Raw genomic sequence first — 24157 nt, forward strand, 5'->3', positions numbered from 1 at the left:
GGAAATTAGTCAAGCCCACTGAAAGTGTTTTCACTTTTAATGTGGTATACTGGGAGATATTAGAATAAGTTTAATCACTTTATCAGTCATTGTTTGCATCACTGTTGTTTTCATATCATGTTTTTGTTGTTTTTATATCATGCCTCTGTTGTTATATTCTTTTGTTACTGTTTATTTATTAATAAATTTATATATTATTTTCATATACATTTTACTAATTTCCATTCATCTCTCACACTTCTAATATAGAGAAAGGATAAATAGCAATATTAAAATATCTCCGCTAGTTAATTCCCTTTTAATGTGCACGAATTTCATGCACCGGACCACTAGTTACATTAGAAAGATCATACACCATGACCAAGTGGGATTTATCCCAGGGGTGCAAGGCTGGTATATGATTGCAAAACAATAAACGAGATATATCACATAAACAAATTGAAAGATAAAAATCACATAATCCTATCAATTGATGCAGAAAAGCATTTGAAAAACTCCAACACCTTTTCCTGATAAAAACTCTCAGCAAAGTGGGAATAGAGGGATCATACCACAACATAATAAAAGCCTTATATGACAAACTTAAAGCCAACATCATATTCAATGGGCAAAAACTAATACCATTTCCCTTAAAAACTGGAAGGAGACAGGGATGCACACTTTAACCACTCTTGTGGTGGAAGTGCTAGACATAGTGATCAGACAAGAAGAAGAAATAAAAGGCGTCAAAATTGGAAAAGAAGAAGTAAAATTGTCATTATTCACAGATAACATGATATTGTACTTAGAAAACACTAAAGACTCCATCATAAAACTACTAGACTTAATAAATGAATTTGGCAATACAGCAGGATACAAAATTAGCACCCAGAAATCTATGGCTTTTTTATATACCAATAATGAACTCTCAGGAAAGAAACTAAAAAAATAAAAATAAATCCCATTTACCATTGCAACACAAAAATTAAGGTACCTAGGAATAAATTTAACCAAGGAGGTAAAAGACCTGTACTCAGAAAATTATAGAACACTGTAAAAAGAGACAGAGGAAGGCATAAACAAATGGAAAAATATTCCTTGTTCATGGATTGGTAGAATCAACATCATTAAAATGTCCATCCTACCCAAAGCATACCAACGGCATACTTCAAAGATCTAGAACAAAGTCTCCAAAAATTCATCTGGAACAAAAAATGACCCCGAATAGCTGCAGCAATCTTGAGAAAAAAGAACAAATTAGGAGGGATCACAATACCAGATATCAAGCTATATTACAAAGCCACTGTTCTCAAAACTGCCTGGTACTGGCACAAGGACAGACATATAGACCAGTGGAACAAAACAGAGAACCCAGAAATCAACTCAAGCCAGTATGCTCAATTAATATTTGACAAAGGAGGCAAGACCATACAATGGAGTCAAAGCAATCTCTTCAATAAATGGTGCTGGGAAATTTGGTCAGATACATGCAGAAAAAATGAAACTAGACCACCAACTTACACCATACACAAAAATAAACTCAAAATTGATAAAGGACTTAAACATAAGAACTATAAAAATATTAGAGGAATCCACAGGAAGTAAAACCTGAGATATATGGTGAAGCAATATCTTCACTGATACAGCTCCTAGGGCAACTGAAACTAAAGAGAAAATAAACAAATGGTACTACATCAAAATAAAAAACTTCTGCAGAGCAAAAGAAACCATCAACAAAACAACAAGAAAGCCCACTGCATGGGAGAACATGTTTGTCAATGTTATCTCTGATAAAGGTTTAGTCACCGAAATGTATAGCAAACTCCTACAACTTAACAAAAGGAAGATAAACAATCCAATCAAAAAATGGGCAAAGGATCTAAATAGACACCTTTTGAAAGAGGACATACAGAAGACCAAGACACATATGAAAACATGCTCAAAGTCACTAGTCATCCGAGAGATGCATATGAAAACAATGAGGTACCATCTCACACCTGTCAGAATGGCTGTCATCAAAAAATCAACAACGGACAGGTGCTGGAGAGGATGCAGAGAAAAAGGAACCCTCTTGCACTGCTGGTGGGAATTCAGACTGGTACAGCCACTATGGAAAACAGTATGGCATTTCTTCAAAAAATTAAAAATGGAACTGCCAATTTACCCAGTTATACCACTTCTAGGAATATATCCCAAGAAAACAGAAACACCAATCAGAAAGGATATATGCACCCCTATGTTCATACCACCACAATAATAGCTATGATTTGGAAACAGCTTAAGTGCCCATGAGCAGTTGAGTGGATTAGAAAACTGTGGTACATCTACACCGTGGATTACTATCCTGCCTCAAAAAAGAAGGAATTCTTAACATTTGCAACAGCATGGGTGGAACTGGAGGCCATTATGCTCAGCGAAATAAGCCAGTCAGAGAAAGATAAATATCACATAATCTTACTCATTTGTGGAATATAATGAACAATATAAACTGATTAACAAAAACAGAACCAGAGTCAAAGAGGCATTGAATAGACTGTCCAACCTATCAGGGAAGGCGGTGGGGTGAGGGGGTAAGAGATCAATCAAAGGACTTTCATGCATGCATATGAGCATAACCAATGGCACAGATGTGGTGGGTGAGGGCATGTGCTGTGGGTTTGGGGTGGCCGGGGAGAAGTCAATGGGAGGAAAATGAGACTTATGTAATACATTAAACAACAAAGAATGTAAATTTAAAATAAATAAATAAATAAATAAATAAATAAATAAATAAATAAAATTCTATGATTTTTTATTGGTTGTCTGTTCTCCTCTAGACAGAAGCCCCATGGAGGCAGGGATTGTATTGTCTTCATCTCTACCTCCTCAGTGTCTAGAAAAGGGCATATTAAATATTCAGAAAAGAAGGTATTAAGGATTTAATGAAAATTGTATCAGTTATGGGATGAAGCAAGTAGTCTCAACTTAAGCACATACTGTTTAGCATAGGATTGAGACATGTCTAGAGAACTGATGGGGTAGTCTCTTTAGGGATCTATTTAGATGAGGGATTGAGAAATCTTCTGGGAGAGAATTCCGCCCAAGGAGAAAAAGAATAGAGACCTACATGGTGGGTTCAATAGCATGAGAGAGAAAGGTAAAATGGAATAGAGCACTGGTTGTGTTATCACTTACACTTAGCTTGTGGTTTGGCCCAAATCTTGGCACACTCAAGCTTTTTTAAGGAGTGTACCAGTGGAGGAAAACCATGACAATTCCTTTGCCAAAAACAGCAGGTATAAGAAACATGAAACATCATTAATTTGGGGCTATCTTGTTAAAGGTAGCCTAAAAATGGAAGCATGTCTTGACTCAAAGAAGCTCCATGATGTAGCTCCACGAGGAACCTTCTTTGGTTACCTTGGTAGAAGCTAAGCGCTGCAAAGAAGAAGAAAATGATGGAAGATAAGCTTTAGCTGTGAGAACTGTGCTTGTGAGCACATTTCCTGGCAATGCTTGGACATAATTAGATTACAATATTCTAATCCCTGCCCAGTAATATACTTTGCCAACTAGGTTATTCTCTCTCCTTCTGTAACCACCAGGAACAATCTAGCCTCAACTAGCCCAGCAGATGTCTTTTTATTTCTTACAACAATATTTTACAGTTTTCAGAATATAAATTCTATATTTATTTTGTTAAATTAATTTTTAAGTAATTTTTATTATTTTTATACTATTATAACTGGAATTGTTTTCTGTCTGACTTATTTCACATAGCATAATACTCTCAAGATCCATCCATATTGTCGCAAATGTCAGTAATTTATATTTTTATGGCTAAGTAGTATTCCACTGTATATACTAGTATGTATTACATCTTCTTTATCCAGTCATCTTTTAAAGGATACTTAGGTGGTTCCCATGTCTTGGCCACCTTTAATGCTGCTGCAATGAACATAGGAATACATAAATCTTTACAAACAAGTGTTTTCAATTTATTTTTTTTTCAGTTAGATACACAGAAAAGTAATTGCTGGGTCATATGATAGCTCTATTCTTAATTTTTGAGGAATCTCCATATTGTTTTTCTTTGTGGCTGCAATATGATATCACTTATATGTGGGATATAAAACAAAAAACAACTAATGAACAAACAAAATAAACATGCAAACAAAGAGAAAAAACAAACTCATAGATTTAGACAGCAGAATGGTGTTTACCAGAGGACAAGGATGAAGAGGCTAAAGAGAGTAAAGGGAGTAAAATACGTGGTGATGAAAGGAGACTAGTGTTCAGGTACTGAGCACACAACAAAGTATACAGATGTTGTATTATAAATTTGTATACCTAGAATTTATGTAATATTATTAATCAATGTTATACGAATACATTTAATAAAAATAAAAATAAAATAAAATGAAATCATTTTCCTAATTTCATTTTTGGAGTTTTCATTGCTGCTGTATATAAATACTAGGGATTTTTGTGCATTGATTTTGAAATTACACTCACCTAATCCCAGAACCAAACTGGAATTACAACTAAATTATAAAACAATCAACCTCAATAACCAACTGAAGACTAGCTGTAGAGGAGTCTTATAACCAAGGATGTACAGAAGAAGCCATGTTGAGACTGATAAGAAAGGCAGAGATGTGAAAAGGACTGGCCCTGCTCCCACAGGCAGCAGTAGAGAATCCAGAGGGGTATCTCAGCTGCAAAGGTCCTCCCTGAGGAGCTAGGTGTCTAAACCCCAAACCAGCCTCTCCAGCCCAAAGCACCGGAACCAGGAATAGAAGCCCATATAATATCTGACTGTAAAAATCAGTGGAAATTCCATCTGCCGGAATGAGACTAGAAGGGGTGGGCAAACTTTTTGACTCGAGGGCCACAATGGGTTCTTAAACTGGACCAGAGGGCCAGAACAAAAGCATGGATGGAGTGTTTGTGTGAACTAATATAAATTCAAAGTAAACATCATTACATAAAAGGGTACGGTCTTTTTTTTTTTTAGTTTTATTCATTTCAAACGGGCCGGATCCGGCCCGCAAGCCGTAGTTTGCCCACGGCTGGACTAGAGACTGCTGGAAACCCAGGTGCCCCCTTAAAGGGCAAGCACAGAAACCTCACTCGTGGACATTCATCCTAGACTCCAGAAGATGGATGGTGACTCAAAAGGGATCAAAGGCATACAGGGAGAGACTGGGTTGTATGGCTTCAGGGAGAGGGCTTGAGGGGATAGCTGCCAATATCCCTTTGCTGAGTCCTTCTCCCACACTGCCCACAGATGCCATCTTTCCTGGGTAGAACACTCCTTTCCTTATGGCATTAGCCTGGGTGGATCCATTAGCTCCACCCTGCGAACCCCCTGAGGCCCTGTTTTGTCAAGCTCACATCTTGTGAAGGGATCTTCTGGTAGTGGTGCAGTCTTCCTTGAAAAACTCTCAAGCAATTTATGGCAAAAGTCGGGGTTGTGAGACATACACTGGGAGAGACTGAGTTATGTGCCTTTAGAGAGAGAGCCATTTTTTCCACCCTGTACACCCTATTGGCACCAACATTCCTGTGCTGGGAAGGCCCCACCCCCTTCAGGGTATTAGCCTGGGGAACTGCAATAGCCTCATCCTGATGAGCCTCTGGGTTTCCACCTTATCAAGTTTTCAACTGGCTGTGGGATCTGCTGGAGGAGGCCAAACTGGGCCCATGTTAGAATCTTTCTTGTAAAACTCTCAACAGGAACCATTGTTCCTGTGCAGAGCTTTCCCTCTACATGGCAAATTCTTAATGTGTTTTAGCCTGATGAACTCTACTGAGCCCCACCTGCTAACTCCTTGAGACCCACCCACTGCAAAAATCTTCAGGCCCCAGGCAGGTGGTGGATGGCATCTGTTTGAACTGAGAACTTTTATGAATGGCTTCAGACTGAGCACTGGGGCTAAGTTTGAATTTCTATCAATCTTGAAAACACCACTCACCCCTATCTGGTGACTCACTGAGAACCTGCCTCGTGCATGTCCTAAGGCTCTTTCAGAGGCTTAGCTTAACAGGCAGCCACTAGGTGGTGATGAATATTGAGGTGACTTGGGCCTTTTGTTAACCAGTCCCAGGCCCAGTGCAGGTGGCAGCTGCAAGGTATACAGCTTGGCTTCTCCCACACACACCCAGGCCAAGTACAGACAGCTACTAACCACAGATCGCCTTATAGCTCCTATAGGTAGCACAGGGACTGTCACAGGCAGCATCTGAAAATAACATGTACTGGAGTCCCCCACAAGAGGCCCCATAAACACACAGGTGCGCTAGCTTCAGACCACAAAAGAACACAAACCAATTGGCTCCAGAAATGGGACACCCAAAGGGAGGTCTCAGAAGACACCAGACCCTACTGGGGTGAATTCGAATTCATAAGGTATTCCCCTGCATAGCAGCTTATACACTATGGACAGTGTCAATACTCACAGTTAGAAAGCCAGAAGTTCAAAACTATAAACATATGGGTAACAACAATCAAACATCAACTAAAACAGGAGGACTCACATAGTCCATAAAAAGGACATTAATGGAGCACCCAGCTTAGGTGATCAAGGAGACTGCACCATTGAGCCCCACAGGATACCTAATACATAAGGCCATCTTAACAAGACTGGGAGAAATAGCACATCTACTAAATACACAGAAACACAGAGAGACAACCAAAATGGGGAGACAAAGAAACAAGACCCCCCCAAAAAAAAGAAAAAAATCTCAAGAAATGGAACCAACTAAATTAAAGGCAAGCAATCTACAAGATACAATGTTCAAAACCATGGTTATAAGAATGCTGAAAGAAGTTAGTGAGAACTTCAACAGCATAAAAAAGTATCAGTCAGAAATGAAGAATACAATATCTGAAAAGAAGAATACACAAGAAGAAATGAGAATCAGATTAGATGAAGCAGAGGACAGAATAAGTGATTTGGAGAACAAGGTAGCAAAAAACACCAAATCAGAGCAGTAAAAAGACACAAGAATTTGTTAAGATAAGTAAAATGTAAGGGATTGCTAGGACAATATCAAGCATAACAATATCTGCCTCATAGGCATAACAAAAGGAGAAAAGAAAAAGGAAGGGATTGAGAACCTATTTGAAGAAATAATTACTGAAAATTTCCCTAACCTGGTGAAGGAAAAAGACACAAGTTTAGGAAGCACATAGGGTCCCAACAAGATGATTCCAAAGAGGCCTACACCAAGACACATCATAATTAACATGGAAAAGTTTTTTTAAATATATTTTTAATGATTAAGATATTACATATGTGTCCTTATCCCCACGTTAACCCCTACCCACCCACACTCCCGCTCATGCCATCACCCGCCTGTTGTCCGTGTCCATTGGTTAGGTCTATGTGCTTGCATATAAGTCCTTTGGTTGATTTTTCCCCCTTACCCCCACCCTCCCCTACCTTCCCTCCAAGGCCCAACAGTCCAATCAATGCCTATCCATCTCTGGATCAGTCCTTGTTCATTAGTTTATGTTGTTCATTATATTCCACAAATGAGTGAGATCATGAGTGGTATTTATCCTTCTCTGACTGGCTTTTTTCACTTAGCATAATGCTCTCCAGTTCCATCCATGCTGTGGCAAACGGTAAGAGTTCCTTTTTCTTCTTCCTCTTCTTAAAGAATACCTTTCAGCATTTCATATAATGCTGGTTTGGTGGTGATGAACTCCTTTAGCTTTTTCTTATCTGTGAAGCTCTTTATCTGACCTTCTATTCTGAATGATAGCTTTGCTGGATAAAATAATCTTGGTTGCAGGTTCTTGCTATTCATCACTTTGAATATTTCTTGCCACTCTCTTCTGGCCTGCATGGTTTCTGTTGAGAAATCAGCTGACAGTCGTATGGGTGCTCCCTTGTATGTAACTGACTGTCTTTCTCTTGCTGTTTTTAAGATTCTCTCTTTGTCTTTTGCTGTTGGCATTTTAATTATGATGTGTCTTGGTGTGGTCCTCTTTGGATTCCTTTTGTTTGGGGTTCTCTGAACTTCCTGGACTTGTAAGTCTATTTCTTTCACCAGGTAGGGGAAGTTTTCTGTCATTATTTCTTCAAATAGGTTTTCAATATATTGCCCTCTCTCTTCTTCTGGCACCCCTATAATTCTGATGTTGGTATTCTTGAAGTTGTCCCAGAGGCTCCTTACACTATCTTCATATTTTTGGATTCTTTTTCCTTTTTGCTTCTTCGGTTGGGTATTTTTTGTTTCTTCATATTTCAAATCTTTGACTTGATTCTTGGGATCCTCTTGTCTGCTGTTGGATCTCTGTATATTATTCTTTATTTCAGTCAGTGTATGCTTAATTTCTACTTGGTCTTTTTCATATCCTCCAGGGTCTCACTAAATTTATCAGCGTTTTCCATAAAATTCTTGAAAAACCTTATAAACATGGCCTTGACCTCTATATCCAGTCGTTTGCTTTCCTCCATTTCTGTCATTTGTGACCTGTTTCTTTGTCTCCACATTTTTTATGCTTCCCTGTGTTGGTAGAGTGGTTTTGTGTGCTAGGTGTCCTATAGGGCCCAGTGGCTCAGCCTCCCCAGTTACCTGAGGGGGACACTCTTGGTGCACCCCCTTGTGGGCTTTGTGCACAGTCTTGTTGTAGTTATGCCTTGATTGTTGTAGGTATCACTGGGAGGAATTGACCTCCAGTCCAATTGGCAGTGAGAATCAGCTGTGTCTACAGTGGGAGAACATCTGTGCTGGAGACACCCTCCTGGGGCAAGACTTGCTTCAGTGGGGCTTTGGTGCTCACTGTGTCTGCCCCCTGAGTGTGTCCCTTATGGATCTGAGGAGTTGTAATCTGGATGGTCCCACTCTGACCACTGGGTACACTGGCTCTTGGATCTAAGGAGGTGCTAATTTAGTCTCTGCCCGAGGTTACCCAGCAGGAGCTACGAAAAGATCTGAAGATTCCCCTTCCTTTTTTAGAGTTTGGAGGTGCCCAGATGAGGCCCAGCTGTGAAGCAATGCAAGCTGATGTGGGGCCTTGGGCCTTCTCTTGGAAGTTCTGGTTCTGTCTGGCCCAGCTGCAATTTGTTAGGTAATTTTCAGGTTGCAAAGGGCCAGGGCATTCATATGCAAAAGCCTCTGCCCCAGCCTGGGTGGGGCAGGTCTCAGGCAATCAACAGGGCAGAGCAAGCAGCTATGGCTGATCCTCAGCCCTGCCCTAAGGGGCCGTGCGTCTCGGTGTCCCAGTAATTTAATTGCTGCAAGCACCTCTGAGGGAAAGCCGCCCTCAAGTTCCGAGTTCTGCCTGCTGCCAGACAGTCCAGTTTCTACCCGTATGAGTCCTGGGTCCCCAGAGACTTCCCGGAACCAGAGTTCAGAGCAGTCAGGAGCTGTGACTCCCTCCCGATTCAAAAAGACAGCCACGTCCTCAGGTACCAGCCCCTTTCCGTGCGCTCGAGCCTCCGTACCTTTGCACTTTACTTCCGCAGCTCCTGACCCTCAGTGTGCTTTTCTCTTTCCTTCTAGTTGTAGAATTTCCACTCAGCCAGCCTTCCTGTAGTTCTGGGTGATGTCCATTTTGTCTTTTTGTTTTATTTTCGAAGTGGTTATAGGAGGCAGCAATTTCGGTATTTACCTATGCCGCCATCTTGGTTTCTCCCAACATGGAAAAGTTTAAAGAGAAAGAGAGGCACTTAAAAGCAGCAGGAGGAAAACAGTTACCTAAAAGGGAACTTCCATAAAACTGTCAACTAATTTGTCAACAGAAACATTTCCAGCCAGAAGAGATTGGCACAAAATATTCAAAGTGAAGAAATGCAAGGACCCGGACTATTCTACCCAGCAAAATTAAATAAGAAAGTAAGATTATCTCAGACAAGAAAAAGCTAAAGAAGTTCATTAGGGAAAAAAAAAAAACACAAAAAAACAAACAGTATGACAAGAAATATTAAAGAAACTCGAAAAAACATAAATATTAATAATAAAATGGCAGTTAAGTATGTACCTATCAATCATCACTTTAAATGTAAATGGATTAAAACATCCAATCAAAAGGCATAGGGTAGCTGAATGGATAAAAAATAAGACACACATATATGCTGTCTACAAGAGACCTACTTCAGATCAAAAAACATGCACAGACTGAAATTAAAGGGATAGAAAAATATATTTCAAGAAAATGGTAATAACAATACTTATATCAGACAAAATAGAGTTTAAAACAAAAGCTATAGCCAGCCGGCATTGCTCCATGGTTGAGCATCGACCTTTGAATCAGGAGGTCACAGTTCAATTCCTAGTCAGGGTATATGCCCAGGTTGCAGGCTCAATCCCCAGTGTGGGGTGTGCAGGAGGCAGCAGATCAATGATTCTCTCTCCATCATTGATGTTTCTATCTCTCTCTCCCTATCCCTTCCTCTCTGAAATAAATAAAAATATTTTAAAAAACAGAGGCTATAAAGAGACAAAGAATAATATTATAAGTATAATGATAAAGGGAAGTTACAACCCTTGTAAACATTTATGTACTCAACAAAGGAGCAGCCTACCTAATAAAAGAGAAACATGGTAATTAGCCATAACTTCGCTACCCTTCCCATTGGCTAATGAGGGCAATATGCAAATTAACTGCCAGCCAAGATGGCGGCCGGCAGCCAGGCAACTGACGCGAACATGGAGGCTTGCTTGCTCCAGTGACAGAGGAAGCCAGGTCCCCCCCCCGCCTGCTGGGCTCTGAGCTGCTCCTAAGAAACATTGTTACAAATATAGAAGCTAAACAAAACCCCAGAAACCTGCTTTCAGTCAGCCAGGATCTCAGAGCTGGAGTCCCAACAAAGTTTCAAATACAGAAGGTAAACAAAGTCCAGAAACCTGCTTTCAGCAGCCGAGGACTCAGAGCTGGAGCCGAGCCTCAGAGCTAAAGATGGCTCTCAGCTCCAGTGACAGCCATAGAAGGTAAATAAAATCCCAGAATAAAAAATAAAACAGAAATAAAAGAGAGGTTGGGAGCTTCAGTCACCCACCAGCCTGACAACCGCCTTCAGCCCCTCACCCAGACTGGCCAGGCACCCCAGTGGGGACCCCCACCCTGAAGGGGATGTGACTAGCTGCAAACAGCCATCATCCCCTCATCCAGGCTGGCCAGGCACCCAAGCGGGACCCCCACCCTGATCCAGGACACCCCTCAGGGAAAACCAGCTGGCCCCCACCCATGCACCAGGCCTCTATCCTATATAGTAAAAGGTTAATATGCCTCCCAGCACCAGGATCAGTGGAGCTGCAAGGCCTCCCGGCCTGGGATTAGCGGAGCCACAAGGCCTCCTGAACCCGGGGTCAGCAGAGCCGCGAGGCCTCCCGGCACCAGGATCAGCAAAGCAGCGAGGCCTCCCAGCACCAGGATCAGCGGAGCCACGAGGCCTCCCAGCCTGGGATCAGTGGAGCCACAAGGCCTCCGAACCCAGGATCAGCGGAGCCGCGAGGCCTCCCGGCACCGGGATCAGCGAAGCAGCGAGGCCTCCCAGCACCGGGATCAGCGGAGCTGCAAGGCCTCACTGCCCTGGTGTCAAGCGGAGCCATGAGGGCTCCCAGCACCGTGATCAGCGGAGGAGCGAGGCTTCACTGCCCTTGTGTCAATCGGAGCCGCGAGGCCTCCCAGCATTGGGATCAGCGGAGCCGCGAGGCCTCCTGGCCACTGGAGCAGTGTGAAAGGGGGCAGTGCTCAAAGCCCCTGATCGCCCTGCGGCTCTGTTTGTGACAGGGGAAGGCGCCACAACCCCCTGATCGGCCCTGCTCTGTGCCTGATTGGGGGGAGCTCCCCAAGCCCCTGATAGGCCCTGCTCTGTGTGTGACAGGGTGGAGCCGCAACCTCCCCATCAGCCCTGCCTTGAGTGTGACAGGGGGTGGTGCCCCAACCCCCCAGTCGGCCCTACCCTGAGCGTGACTTAGGGTGGCATCGCAACTTCCTGTCTGCCCTGCTCTGTGCATGGCAGGGGGATCTCCCCAACCCCCTGATTGGCCCTGCTCTGTGGGTGACAGGGGGGAGCTCCCCAATGCCTTGATCGACCCTTCTCTGTGTGTGACAGTGTATGGAGCCCCAACCCCCCCTGATCGGCCGGCTCTGTGTGTGATAGGGGGAAGCACCCTAACCCCCTGATTGGCCAGCTCTGTATGTGACAGGGGTGGTGCCAAAACCCCCTGATCTGCCCTGCTCTGTGCGTGACAGGGGGTGGTGCCGCAACATCCCCATCGACCCTGCCTTGAGTGTGACGGGGGCGGCACCCCAACCCCCCAATCAGCTCTTCCCTGAGTGTGACTGGGGGTGGCATCGCAACCTCCTGATCCACCCTGCTCTGTGCATGACAGGGGGTGGCACCCCAACTCCCCAATCGGCCCTGCTCTGAGCCCGACCAGGGGCTGCGGGGCAGGCACCTAGGGATTGGGCCTGCCCTCTGCCACCCGGGAGCGGGCCTAAGCCAGCAGGTCGTTATCTCCCGAGGGGTCCCAGACTGTGAGAGGGCACAAGTGGGGCTGAGGGATACCCCCCCACCAGTGCACAAATTTTTGTGCACTGGGCCTCTAGTCCTAATATATAAACCCCGGGGTAGTAACGACCAAAGGCTGACCAAACCGAAAGTCCTTCAGTCAGGACTGGGTTGCTGTGGCAACCCAGCACTGACTGCCCAGGGAACTGAAACCCAGAGAGAGAGAGGCAGGTTCCGATCCACAGCCTCAGTGGAAGCTGTTGATCAGTACTTGCCTCTTTCTTTCTCTCCCTCTTTTTTTCCAGGCTTCACCAGCAGCTGGGCCTTTTTTCTCTCCCAGCCTCTGGGGGGCTGCTGTTCAGCACTGCCTCTCTGATCAGGCCCAGAGATACTGACTGGCATAGAAACCGACCAATCAGTACCAAATGTGGGTGCTCTGAAGAGCCAATGGCTGCCTAGGAGGCAGAGCTTTTGATGCTGATTGGCATAGGAACCAACCAATCAGAACCAAATCTAGGTGCTGTTAAGAACCAATGGCTGTCTAAGAGGTGGAGCTTTTGACACTGATTGGCATAGGAATCACCAATCAGAACCAAATGTGGGTGCTATGGGGAGCCAATGGCTGCCTAGGAGGCAGAGCTTCTGATGCTGACTGGCATAGAAACTGACCAATCAGAACCAAATTGGCCAGCAGAGGAGGGCAGTTGGGGGCGAGATCAGGCTGGCAGGGGAGGGCAGTTGGGGGCAACCAGGCTGGTAGGGAGGGCAGTTAGGGGTGATCAGGTTGACAGGCAGAGGCAGTTAGGGGCAATCAGGCAGGCAGACAGGTGAATGGTTAGGAGCCAGCGGTCCCAGATTGCGAGAGGGATGTCCACAGGGATTGGGCCTAAACCAGCAGTTGGACATCCCCCAAGGGGTCCCCAGTTGGAGAGGGTGCAGGCTGGTCTGAGGGAACCCTCCTCCTCCATGTATGAATTTCGTACACCAGGCCTCTAGTATAAATATTTAAAGCAAGTATTGATGGACATAAGGAGAGAGGTCTACAGTAACAGTCATAGCAGGGGGTTTTATTTTTATTTTATTTTATAGCAGGGGATTTTAATACCCCATTGACATTAAAGGATATATTTACCAGACAGAAAATCAATAAGAAAACATAATAAAGCAATATATAACAAACCTATACCCAGAATCATATTCAATGGGCAAAAACTAAAAGCATTTTCCTTAAAAACAGGAATAAGATAGGTCTTTCCACTTTCACCACTCTTAGTCAACATAGTACTGGAAGTTCTACCCACAGTGATCAGAAAAGAAGAAAAAACAAAAGGTATTTAAATTGGAAAAGAAGAAGTAAAACTGTCATTATATGCAGATGACATTACATTGTACATAGAAAACCCTAAAGAATACACCAAAAATTACTAGATTCAATAAATGAATTCAGCAAAGTAACGGGATATAAAATCAACATTCAAAAATCGATAGCATTTTTATATACCAATAATAAACTCAGAAAGAGAAACTAGAAAAACAATCCCATTTACCATTGCAATGAAAAAAAATAAGATACCTTCTTAGGAATAAACTTTAAAAAATGAGGAAAAGACCTATACTGGAAAAGCTACCAGGCTTTGAAAAAAATAGAGAGATACAAACAAGTGAAAACATATACCATATTTATTGATGGGAAGAACTAACATAATTAAAATGTCCAAACTACTCAAATCAATCTATAGATTCAACGCAATTCCAATTAAAATACCGTCAGCATACTGATTTAGAACAAATACTCCAAAAATTTATATGGAACAAAAAAGACCCCAAATAGCCTCAGCAATCTTGAGAAAGAAGAATAAAGTTGGAGGGATCACAATATGGGATATCTAACTATACTACAAAGCAATTGTAACCAAAACAGCCTGGCACCAGCACAAGAACAGGCATATAGATCAATGGAACAGAGCAGGAACCCCTGAAACTTACCCACACCATCGTGGTAAATTAATATTTGACAAAGGAGACAAGAGCATACAATGGAGTAAAGACAGTCTCTTCATTAAATGGTGCTGGGAAAATTGAACAGGTATTTGTAAAAAAAAAAAAAAAATGAAACTAGACTACCAACTTACACTATATACAAGAATAAACTCAAAATAGATAAAAGACTTAAATGTAAGTAGTGAAACCATAAAAAATCCTAGAAGAAATCATAGGCAATAAAATCTTAGATATCTCATGTAACAGAATTTTCACCGATACACCTCCTAGGGCAGTGATGGCGAACCTATGACACACGTGTCAGAGGTGACACGCGAACTCATTTTTTTGGTTGATTTTTCTTTGTTAAATGGCATTTAAATATATAAAATAAATATCAAAAATATGTCTTTGTTTTACTATGGTTGCAAATATCAAAAATTTTCTATATGTGACATGGCACCAGAGTTAAGTTAGGGTTTTTCAAAATGCTGACATGCTGAGCTCAAAAGGTTCGCCATCACTGTCCTAGGGCAAGAGAAACAAAGGGAAAAAGTAAACAAATAAAGACTGGATAAAAATAAAAAGCTTCTGCACAGCAAAAGAAACCAGCATCAAAATGAAAAGGTAACCAATTGATTGGGGTAACATATTTACCAATGATACATCCAATAAGGAGTTAATTTCAAAAATATATAAAGAACTCATACAAATTAACAAAAGGAAGACAAACAATCCAACTAAAAAATGGGCAGAAAACCTGAATAGACAACATCCCCAAAGAGGACATACAGATGGCCCAGAGAAATATGAAAAAATGCCCAATGTCACTAATCATCAGAGATTCAAATTAAAATTACAGTGAGGTATCACCTCATACTTGTCAGAATAGTTACCATCAATAAATCAACAAACCACAAGTGCTGAGGAGGATGTGGAGAAAAGGGAACCCTAGTACACTGCTGGTGGGAATGCAGACTGGTGCAGCCACTGTCAAAAACAATATGGAGAGGGAGTTCTGTGAGAGACACTCGACCTCGCTCTGGAGCTGCAGGTCCCAGCATGGTCGACCAGCCCGGTGTTGTGGTCCAGGAGGACCCATGGATGTCCGCCCAGGCCCTGAACAGGCTGTTGAAGATGCCTCTTCCACTGCCATGGATTCGCGCCTGGCCCTGGTGGTTTCCTGCGCTGGAGCTGAGAGACCCATTGGTGTTTTACCTGGAGGCATGTCTGGCTGACCCCATCTTCGGCAAAAACGGAGTCATGATTCCGGAAATAGAGTGGATGAACCAGGTCCTGCTGACGGTGGAAAAGGTGAACTCCGAAAGCTTAATCGAAATCACTGTTTTCGGACAGCCCTGTGTCCAAAATAGGATGAAAAGCATGCTCCTGAGCCTGGCAGCAAGGCACTGGGGAAACCGTGCCTGAGATAAGAAGATGAAACAACTGGAGAAGTTCTTAAAGGCCCATGGGTCACCTCCCCCAACTCCCCAGTCTCCCTGGTCTCGGTCTCCTGTCGCATGATATTGGCAGGAGCATTATGAGAACCAACCTGCTCCTGAAGTTCAAAAGAAGCAAGTGTCCTTAAATCTCAGCTTCTTTCTTTCTTTTTGGCTGGATGGATGGTGGTTTGGTTATTCTGATGCAGATGTGAGTGCTGTTGTAATAAAATGAATTTCCTTTTTGTCCACTGGCAAAAAAACAAACAAAAAAAACAACAAAAACCAAAAAAAAACCAATATGATGATTTGTGAAAAAATTAAAAATGAAACTGTTTTTTGACCCAGAGATCCCACTTCTGGGGATATATTCTAAGAATCCCGAAACACCAATCAGAAAGACTATATGCACCTTTATATTCATAGCAGCATTATTTACAATAGCTAAGATCTGGAAAAAGCCCAAGTGCCCATAACGAGTGGATAAAAAAGCTGTGGTACATTTACACAATGGAATACCACGTGTTATAAATAAGAAGGATCTCTTACTGTTCCAACAGCATGGATGGACCTGGAGATTATTATGCCAGTCAGAGGAAGATAAATAGTAGTATCACATGATCTCACTTATGCATGGAAGCTAATGAACAAAATAAACTGATGAGTTAATAGGTCCAGAGACATGGAAGCATGCAACAGACTGATAGATCTCTGATGGAATGGGAGGTGGGAAGAGATTAACCAAAGATCTTATATGCACACATACATAATCCATGGACACAGACAATAGTGCAGTAAATGCCTGGGGTGTGGCAGGTGCTGTGGTAAGGAGAGCCAAGGAGGGTGAGTGAGGGACATACATAATAGCCTAGCCCTAGACAATAAAAATAAATTTTAAAAAACCTGTAACCAGACTCATCAAGAAATAGAGATCGAGAACTCAAAAAAATAAAATCAAAAATTGAAGAGGAAAAGTTACAACTGACACCAAGAAATACAAAGGAATATAAGGAAATACTATGAGCAACTTTATGCCAAAAATTGGACAATATGAAATAAATGGATAAATTCCTAGAAATATGCAATCTTCCCAGATTGAATTAAAAAATAAAAACAGAAAGTCTGAACAGTCTAATTAAAAGCAATAAAATCAAGGCAATAATAATAATAATAATAATAATAATTATAAAATACTCCCAAGAAACAAAAGTCTTGGATTAGATGTTTGCATTAATCTTCTCAAACTATTCAAAAAATATTAAGAAGAAGGAACACTCTTAAGCTCAGTGTATAATGCCAGCATTATCCTAATTCCAAGACAAGATAAAGACACTACAAAGAAAAAAATACAGGCCAATATCCCTAATGAACATAAATGCAAAATATTTCAAGAATATATTAGTGGACCAAATCCAGAAATATATGAAAAAGCTCATACACCATAATTGAGAAAGATTTATTCCTGGGATGCAAGAATGCTTCAATATTCACAAGTCAATTGATGTAATACATCACATAAACAAAATGAAGGATAAACATCATATGATCATATCAATAGATACAGAAAAAGCACTTGACACAATCCAGCACTTGTGATAAAAATTCTCAGCAAAGTGGGACTAGAAGGAACAAACCTCAAAATAAAAAAGGCCATATATGACAAATCCACAGCCAACATCATACTCAACAGGGGAAAACTAAGTGTTTCCTTTAATATAAAAAAATAGGGTGGCAAAGGCCTGGGTTGGGGGGCACTGGTGGGCTGAGAGAGATCAATGGGGGGGAAGGGGGACATATATAATACTTTCAACAATAAAGATTTTAAAAAGAGGAGAAACTAAGATGGCGGCATAGGTAAACACGGGGAAATTGCCGCCTCACACAACAATTGAAAATTACCGCAAAGGACAGAGCAAACATCATCCAGAACAACAGGAAGGCTGGCTGAGTGTAAATTCTACAACTAGAAGGAAAGAAAAGCACGCTGAGAGCCAGAGGAGCTGCAGAGGTGAAGTGCAGAGGTACAAGTGCAGAAGTACGGCGGCTCGCACGCGCGCACGAGTAAAGGGGGTGGCACCTGAGGACGCGGCTGTCTTTTTGAATCACAAGCTCCCGATTGCTCTGAACTCCGGTTCCGGGAAGTCTCTGGGGACCCAGGACTCATACGGGGAGAAGCTGGTCTGTCCGGCAGCGGGCGAACTTGAAGGCGGCTTTCCCTCAGAGGTGCTTGCAGCAATTAGCGGGTCACTGAGACCCGCAACTCCGGGCGGAGAATCAGCCATAGCTCCTCGATCCGCCCTTTGATTCCCTGAGACCCCGCCCCACCCAGGCTGCGGCAGAGGCTTTTGCATGTGAATGTACCTAACTGCAGCCTAGCCAGGCAGACCCGGAACTTCCAAGAGAAGGCCCAAGGCCCTGCAGCGGCTTGCATTGCCTCACAGCTGAGCCTCTTCGTGGCTCCTGCTGTGTGGCCTCAGGCAGAGGCTGAATTAGCACCTCCTTAGATCCAGGAGCCACTGTACCCAGTGGTCAGAGGGGGACCATGCAGATTTCAACTCCTCAGATCCATAAGGGACACACTCAGGGAACAGACTCAGTAAGCACCAAAGCCCCACTGAAGCAAGTCTTGCCCCAGAAGGGTTTCTTCAGCACAGAAGTTCTCCCACTTTAGACACAGCTGATTCTCACAGCCAATTGGCCTGGAGGTCAATTCCTCCCGGTGATCCTACAACAACCAAGGCACCAAGAGTGCACCAAGAGTGTCCACCCCAGGTAACTGGGGAGGCTGAGCTACTGGGCCCTACAGGACACCTGGCGCGCAGGGCCACTCTATCAACACAGGGAAGCTGCCAAAATGCGAAGACAAAGAAACAGGTCACAAATGGCAGAAATGGAGGAAAGCAAACGATTGGATATAGAGTTCAAGGCCACGTTTATAAGGTTTTTCAAGAATTTTATGGAAACCGCCGATAAATTTAATGAATCCCTCAATAAGTATAGTGAGACCATGGAGGACATGAAAAAGGACCAACTAGAAATTAAGCATACACTGACTGAAATAAAGAATAATTTACAGAGATCCAGCAGCAGACAAGAGGATCCCAAGAATCAAGTCAAAGATTTGAAATACAAAGAAACAAAAAATACCCAACCGAAAAAGAAAAAAGAAAAGAGATTCCAAAAATATGAAGATAGTGTAAGGAACCTCTGGGACAACTTCAAGCGTACCAACATCAGAATTATAGGGGTACCAGAAGGAGAGAGAGGGCAAGATATTGAAAACCCTTTTGAAGAAATAATGACAGAAAACTTCCCCTACCTGGTGAAAGAAATGGACTTACAAGTCCAGGAAGCGCAGAGAACCCCAAACAAAAGGAATCCAAAGAGGACCACACCAAGACACATCATAATTAAAATGCAAAGAGCAAAAGATAAAGAGAGAATCTTAAAAGCAGCAAGAGAAAGACAGTCAGTTACCTACAAGGGAGTACCCATACGACTGTCAGCTGATTTCTCAACAGAAACCATGCAGGCCAGAAGAGAGTGGCAAGAAATATTCAAAGTGATGAATAGCAAGAACCTGCAACCAAGATTATTTTATCCAGCAAAGCTATCATTCAGAATAGAAGGTCAGATAAAGAGCTTCACGGATAAGAAAAAGCTAAAGGAGTTCATCACCACCAAACCAGAATTATATGAAATGCTGAAAGGTATTCTTTAAGAAGAAGAAGAAGAAGAAAAAGGAACTCTTACCATTTGCCACAGCATGGATGGAACTGGAGAGCGGATAAATACCACATGGTCTCACTCATTTGTGGAATATAATGAACAACATAAACTGATGAACAAGGACTGATCCAGAGACGGAGAGGCATTGATTGGACTGTCGGGACTTGGAGGGAAGGTAGGGGAGGGTGGGGGAAAGGGGGAAAGATCAACCAAAGGACTTATATGCAAGCATATAGGCCTAATCAATGGACATGGACAACGGGGGGGTGAGGGCATGAGCGGGGGGGGGGTAGAGGGTAACGTGGGGACAAGGACACATATGTAATATCTTAATCAATTAAAATAAAAGATTTTAAAAAGAAAAGAGAATAGCTTATCATCTGTCTGTGTAGAACCTGTGTCCCTGAGCTACCTGATTTTTTTTTTAATATATTTTATTGATTATTTACCGAGAGGAAGGGAGAAGGATAGACAGTTAGAAACATCGATGAGAGAGAAACATCGATCAGTTGCCTCCTGCACACCCCCCACTGGGGATGTGCCTGCAACCAAGGTACATGCCCTTGACCGGAATCAAACCTGGGACCCTTCAGTCTGCAGGCTGATGCTCTATCAACTGAGCCAAACCGGTTAGGGTGCTACCTGACTTATTGACCTTATTTCATGATTTGTACAAAGTCTCTCAGGGTGTATGTATCTGAAAGGCTTATACATAGTCAAAGAATTACAAGACTAAAATAGTTTTAAGAAATCTTCAACATACTTGTTTCTCTTGCAGTGATTTTATTTCAGATTGATTTGATATTCAAATAGATTTTAAACTTGGAGTTGAAGGGAGTGGTATAGTCCAGCCTTGAAGGCATGAGTAAAAGGGTGAAGGAAGGGGAAGGGCTGGTATTTTTCATTAATGGGACAGGAATGAAAAGTAATATGGAGATAAAACGTGCAATATAAAACACTAGAGATCTGGTGCACAAAATTTGTGTACAGGTAGGGTCCCTAGCCCTGGCCAGCCATGAGGGCCAATTGGGGCCTTCCGGCTGCCAGCCAGGGCCCTCCTTACCTGACTGCCAGCTGCCCACCAGGGCCTTCCTTCATTCTGTGCCACTCCCTGGTGATCAGTGCATGTCATAGCGAGCATTCGAACTCCCCGTCTCCTGGTTGAACTCACAAGGGGGCACTTTGCATATTAGCCTTTTATATATATAGACTAGAGGCCCGATGCACAAAAATTTGTGCACTGGCGGGGGGGGGTGTCCCTCAGCCCCACTTGTGCCCTCTCACAGTCTGGGACCCCTCGGGATATAACAACCTGCTGGCTTAGGCCCACTCCAGGGTGGCAGAGGGCAGGCCCAATCTTTAGGTGCCTGTCCCGCAGCCCCTGGTCGGGCTCAGAGCAGGGCCAATTGGGGAGTTGGGGCACTGCCCCTGTCATGCACAGAGCAGGGAAGATCAGGAGGTTGCAATGCCACCCCCAGTCATGCTCAGGGTAGGGACGATTGGGAGGTTGGGGTGCCGCCCCCTGTCACACTCAAGGCAGGGTCGATGGGGAGGTTGCGGCGCCACCCCGTCACACACAGACCAGGGCCCATGGGGGGGTTGGGGCGCCACACCCTGTCACACACAGAGCCGGGCCAATCAGGGGCTTGGGGAGCTCCCCTTATCAGGCACAGAGCAGGGCCGATCAGGGGGTTGGGACTCTGCCCCCTGTCACACACAGAGCAGGGCCAATCAGGGGATTGGGGAGCTCCCCCCTGTCATGCAAAGAGCAGGGCCGATCAGGGGGTTGGGGAGCTACCCCCTGTCATGCACAGAGCAGGGCCGATCAGGAGGTTGCGATGCCACCCTCAATCACGCTCAGGGTAGGGCTGATTGGGGGGTTGGGGCACTGCCCCCTGTCACACTCAGGGCAGGGCCGATGGGGAGGTTGAGGCTCCACCCTTCACACACAGAGCAGGGCCCATGGGGGGGTTGGGGCACCGCACCCTGTCACACACAGAGCAGGGCCAATCAGGGGCTTGGGGAGCTCCCCTTATCAGGCACAGAGCATAGCTGATCAGGGGGTTGGGGTGCCTTCCCCTGTCACGAACAGAGCAGAGCGGATAGGGAGGTTGTGGCCCTGACTCCTGTCACACGCAGAGCCACAGGGCAATCAAGGGGTTTGGGCGCTACCCCCTGTCACGCTGCTCCAGGGGCCAAGAGGCCTTGTGGCTCCGCTGATCCCAGGCCAGGAGGCCTCGCTGCTCCCCTGATCCCGGTGCTGGGAGGCCTCGTGGCTCCGCTTGACACAGGGGCAGTGAGGCCTCGCTGCTCCACTGATCCCGGTGCTGGGAGGCCTCGTGGCTCCGCTTGACACAGGGGCAGTGAGGCCTCGCTGCTCCACTGATCCTGGTGCTGGGAGGCCTCGTGGCTCCGCTTGACACAGGGGCAGTGAGGCCTCACGGCTCCGCTAATCCTGGTGCTGGGAGGCCTCACGGCTCCACTGATCCTGGTGCTGGGAAGCATATTACCCTTTTACTATATCGGATAGAGGCCTGGTGCATGGGTGGGGGCCGGCTGGTTTGCCCTGAAGGGTGTCCTGGATCAAGGTGGGGGTTCCGCTGGGGTGCCTGGCCAGCCTGGATGAGGGGATGATGGCTGTTTGCAGCTGGTCACATCCCCTTCAGGGTGGGGGTCCCCACTGGGGTGCCTGGCCAGTCTGGGTGAGGGGCTGAGGGCCGTTTTCAGGCTGGTGGGTGAATGAAGCTCCCAACCTCTCCTTTTTTCCTTTCTTTTAATTCTGGGATTTATTTACCTTCTATGGCTGACACTGGAGCTGAGAGCTGGCTTTAGCTCAGACCTCGGCTGCTGAAAGCAGGTTTCTGGGCTTTGTTTACTTTCAGTATTTGAAACTTTGTTGCGACTCCAGCTCTGAGATCCCGGCCGGCTGAAAGCAGGTTTCTGGGGTTTTGTTTAGCTTCTATATTTGTAACAATGTTTCTTAGGAGCAGCTCAGAGCCCAGCAGTGGCAGGCCGGGAACGTTGTCTTCCTCTGTCACTGGAGCAACCAAGCCTCCTGCTCGCATCAGTTGCCTGGCTGCCGGCCACCATCTTGGTTGGCAGTTAATTTGCATATTGCCCTGATTAGCCAATGGGAAGGATAGCGGAGTTATGGCTAATTACCATGTTTCTCTTTTATTAAATAGGATTGCAACTTTCAACTCCCTTAAAATGATTATGCAGTTCAGATAGGGTAGGTCAGCTAAGTAGCTCCATCAGCCTTAGCAGATACAGTCAACCAGGCATATGTGATAACTTTGTAAATTTTTTACTTGATAAATTTTGACATCGGTATATATCTGTGAAATCATCACCACAATCGAGAGTATGAACATGTCCATCACCTCCAAAAGTGAAACCAATTCTTTTATTTTTTTAAGAGTTTGGAAATGGTTTCTTTTTCTTTTTTTAAAAATATATTTTTATTAATTTCAGAGAGGGAGAGAGATGGATAGAGAGATAGAAACATCAATGATGAGAGAGAATCATTGATCAGCTGCCAAGCCTGCAACCAGGCATATGCTCCTGACCGGAATCGAACCTGGGACCTTTCAGTACACAGGCTGATGCTCTATCCACTGGGCCAAACCAGATAGGACAAAAAAGTTCTTAATGGAGAAAAATACTGTTGAATGAATCTGGTTAGCAGAGCAATGTGACAAAAAATAAATAAATGAAATATAAAATAAAATAAAACAAAAGAAAAGAAAAGAAATTTTTAAATTTTTTAAATTATTTTATTGCTTAAAGTATTATAAAGAGTGTTATATATGTCTCCTTTTTTTTTCTCCCCTTGACCCTCCCCTAGCCTCCCAAGCCCCCGAGTGTCTTGTGTCCATTTTTTATGCTTATATGCATGCATACAAGTCCTTCCGATGCTCTCTTACCCACGTGCCCAACCCTCCCCCGTCTTCCCGCTGTAGTTTGACAGTCTATTCGATGCTACTCTGCCTCTGTATCTATTTTTGTTCATCAGTTTATAATGGTGTTAATTATCCATGAATGAGTGAGATCATGTGGTATTTTTCTCCCCTTGACTGGCTTATTTCACTTAGCAGAATGCTCTCCAGTTCCATCCATGCTGTTGCAAATGGTAAGAATTCCTTCTTTTTTACAGCAGCATAGTATTCCATTGTGTAGATGTACCACAGTTTTCTAATCCATTCATCTGCTGATGGGCACTTCGGCTAATTCCAGATTTTAGCTATGGTGAATTGTGCTGCTATGAACATAGGGGTGCATATATCCTTTCTGATTGGTGTTTCTGATTTCTTCGGATATATTCCTAGAAGTGGGATGACTGGGTCAAATGGGAGTTCCATTTTTAAGTTTTTGAGGTAACACTATACTGTCTTCCATAGTGGCTGCACCAGTCTACATTCCCACCAGCAGTGCATGAGTGTTCCTTTTTCTCCACATCCTTTACAGCACTTGTCGTTTGTTGATTTGTTGATGATAGCCATTCTGACAGGTGTGAGATGGTACCTAATTGTTATTTTGATTTGCTTTCTCAGATGATTAGTGACTTTGAACATGTTT

The 24157-nt window shown here is 43.9% G+C and overlaps 1 pseudogene; it reads left to right on the forward strand.

Moving 5' to 3' along the window:
• Window positions 1-15473: 15473 nt before the first annotated feature.
• LOC118653786 lies at window positions 15474-15935 on the forward strand (annotated as a pseudogene).
• The last annotated feature ends 8222 nt before the right edge of the window (window positions 15936-24157 follow it).

The sequence above is a fragment of the Myotis myotis genome, unplaced genomic scaffold (assembly GCF_014108235.1).
Source record: "Myotis myotis isolate mMyoMyo1 unplaced genomic scaffold, mMyoMyo1.p scaffold_m19_p_4, whole genome shotgun sequence".
NCBI classification, from domain to species: Eukaryota; Metazoa; Chordata; class Mammalia; order Chiroptera; family Vespertilionidae; genus Myotis; species Myotis myotis.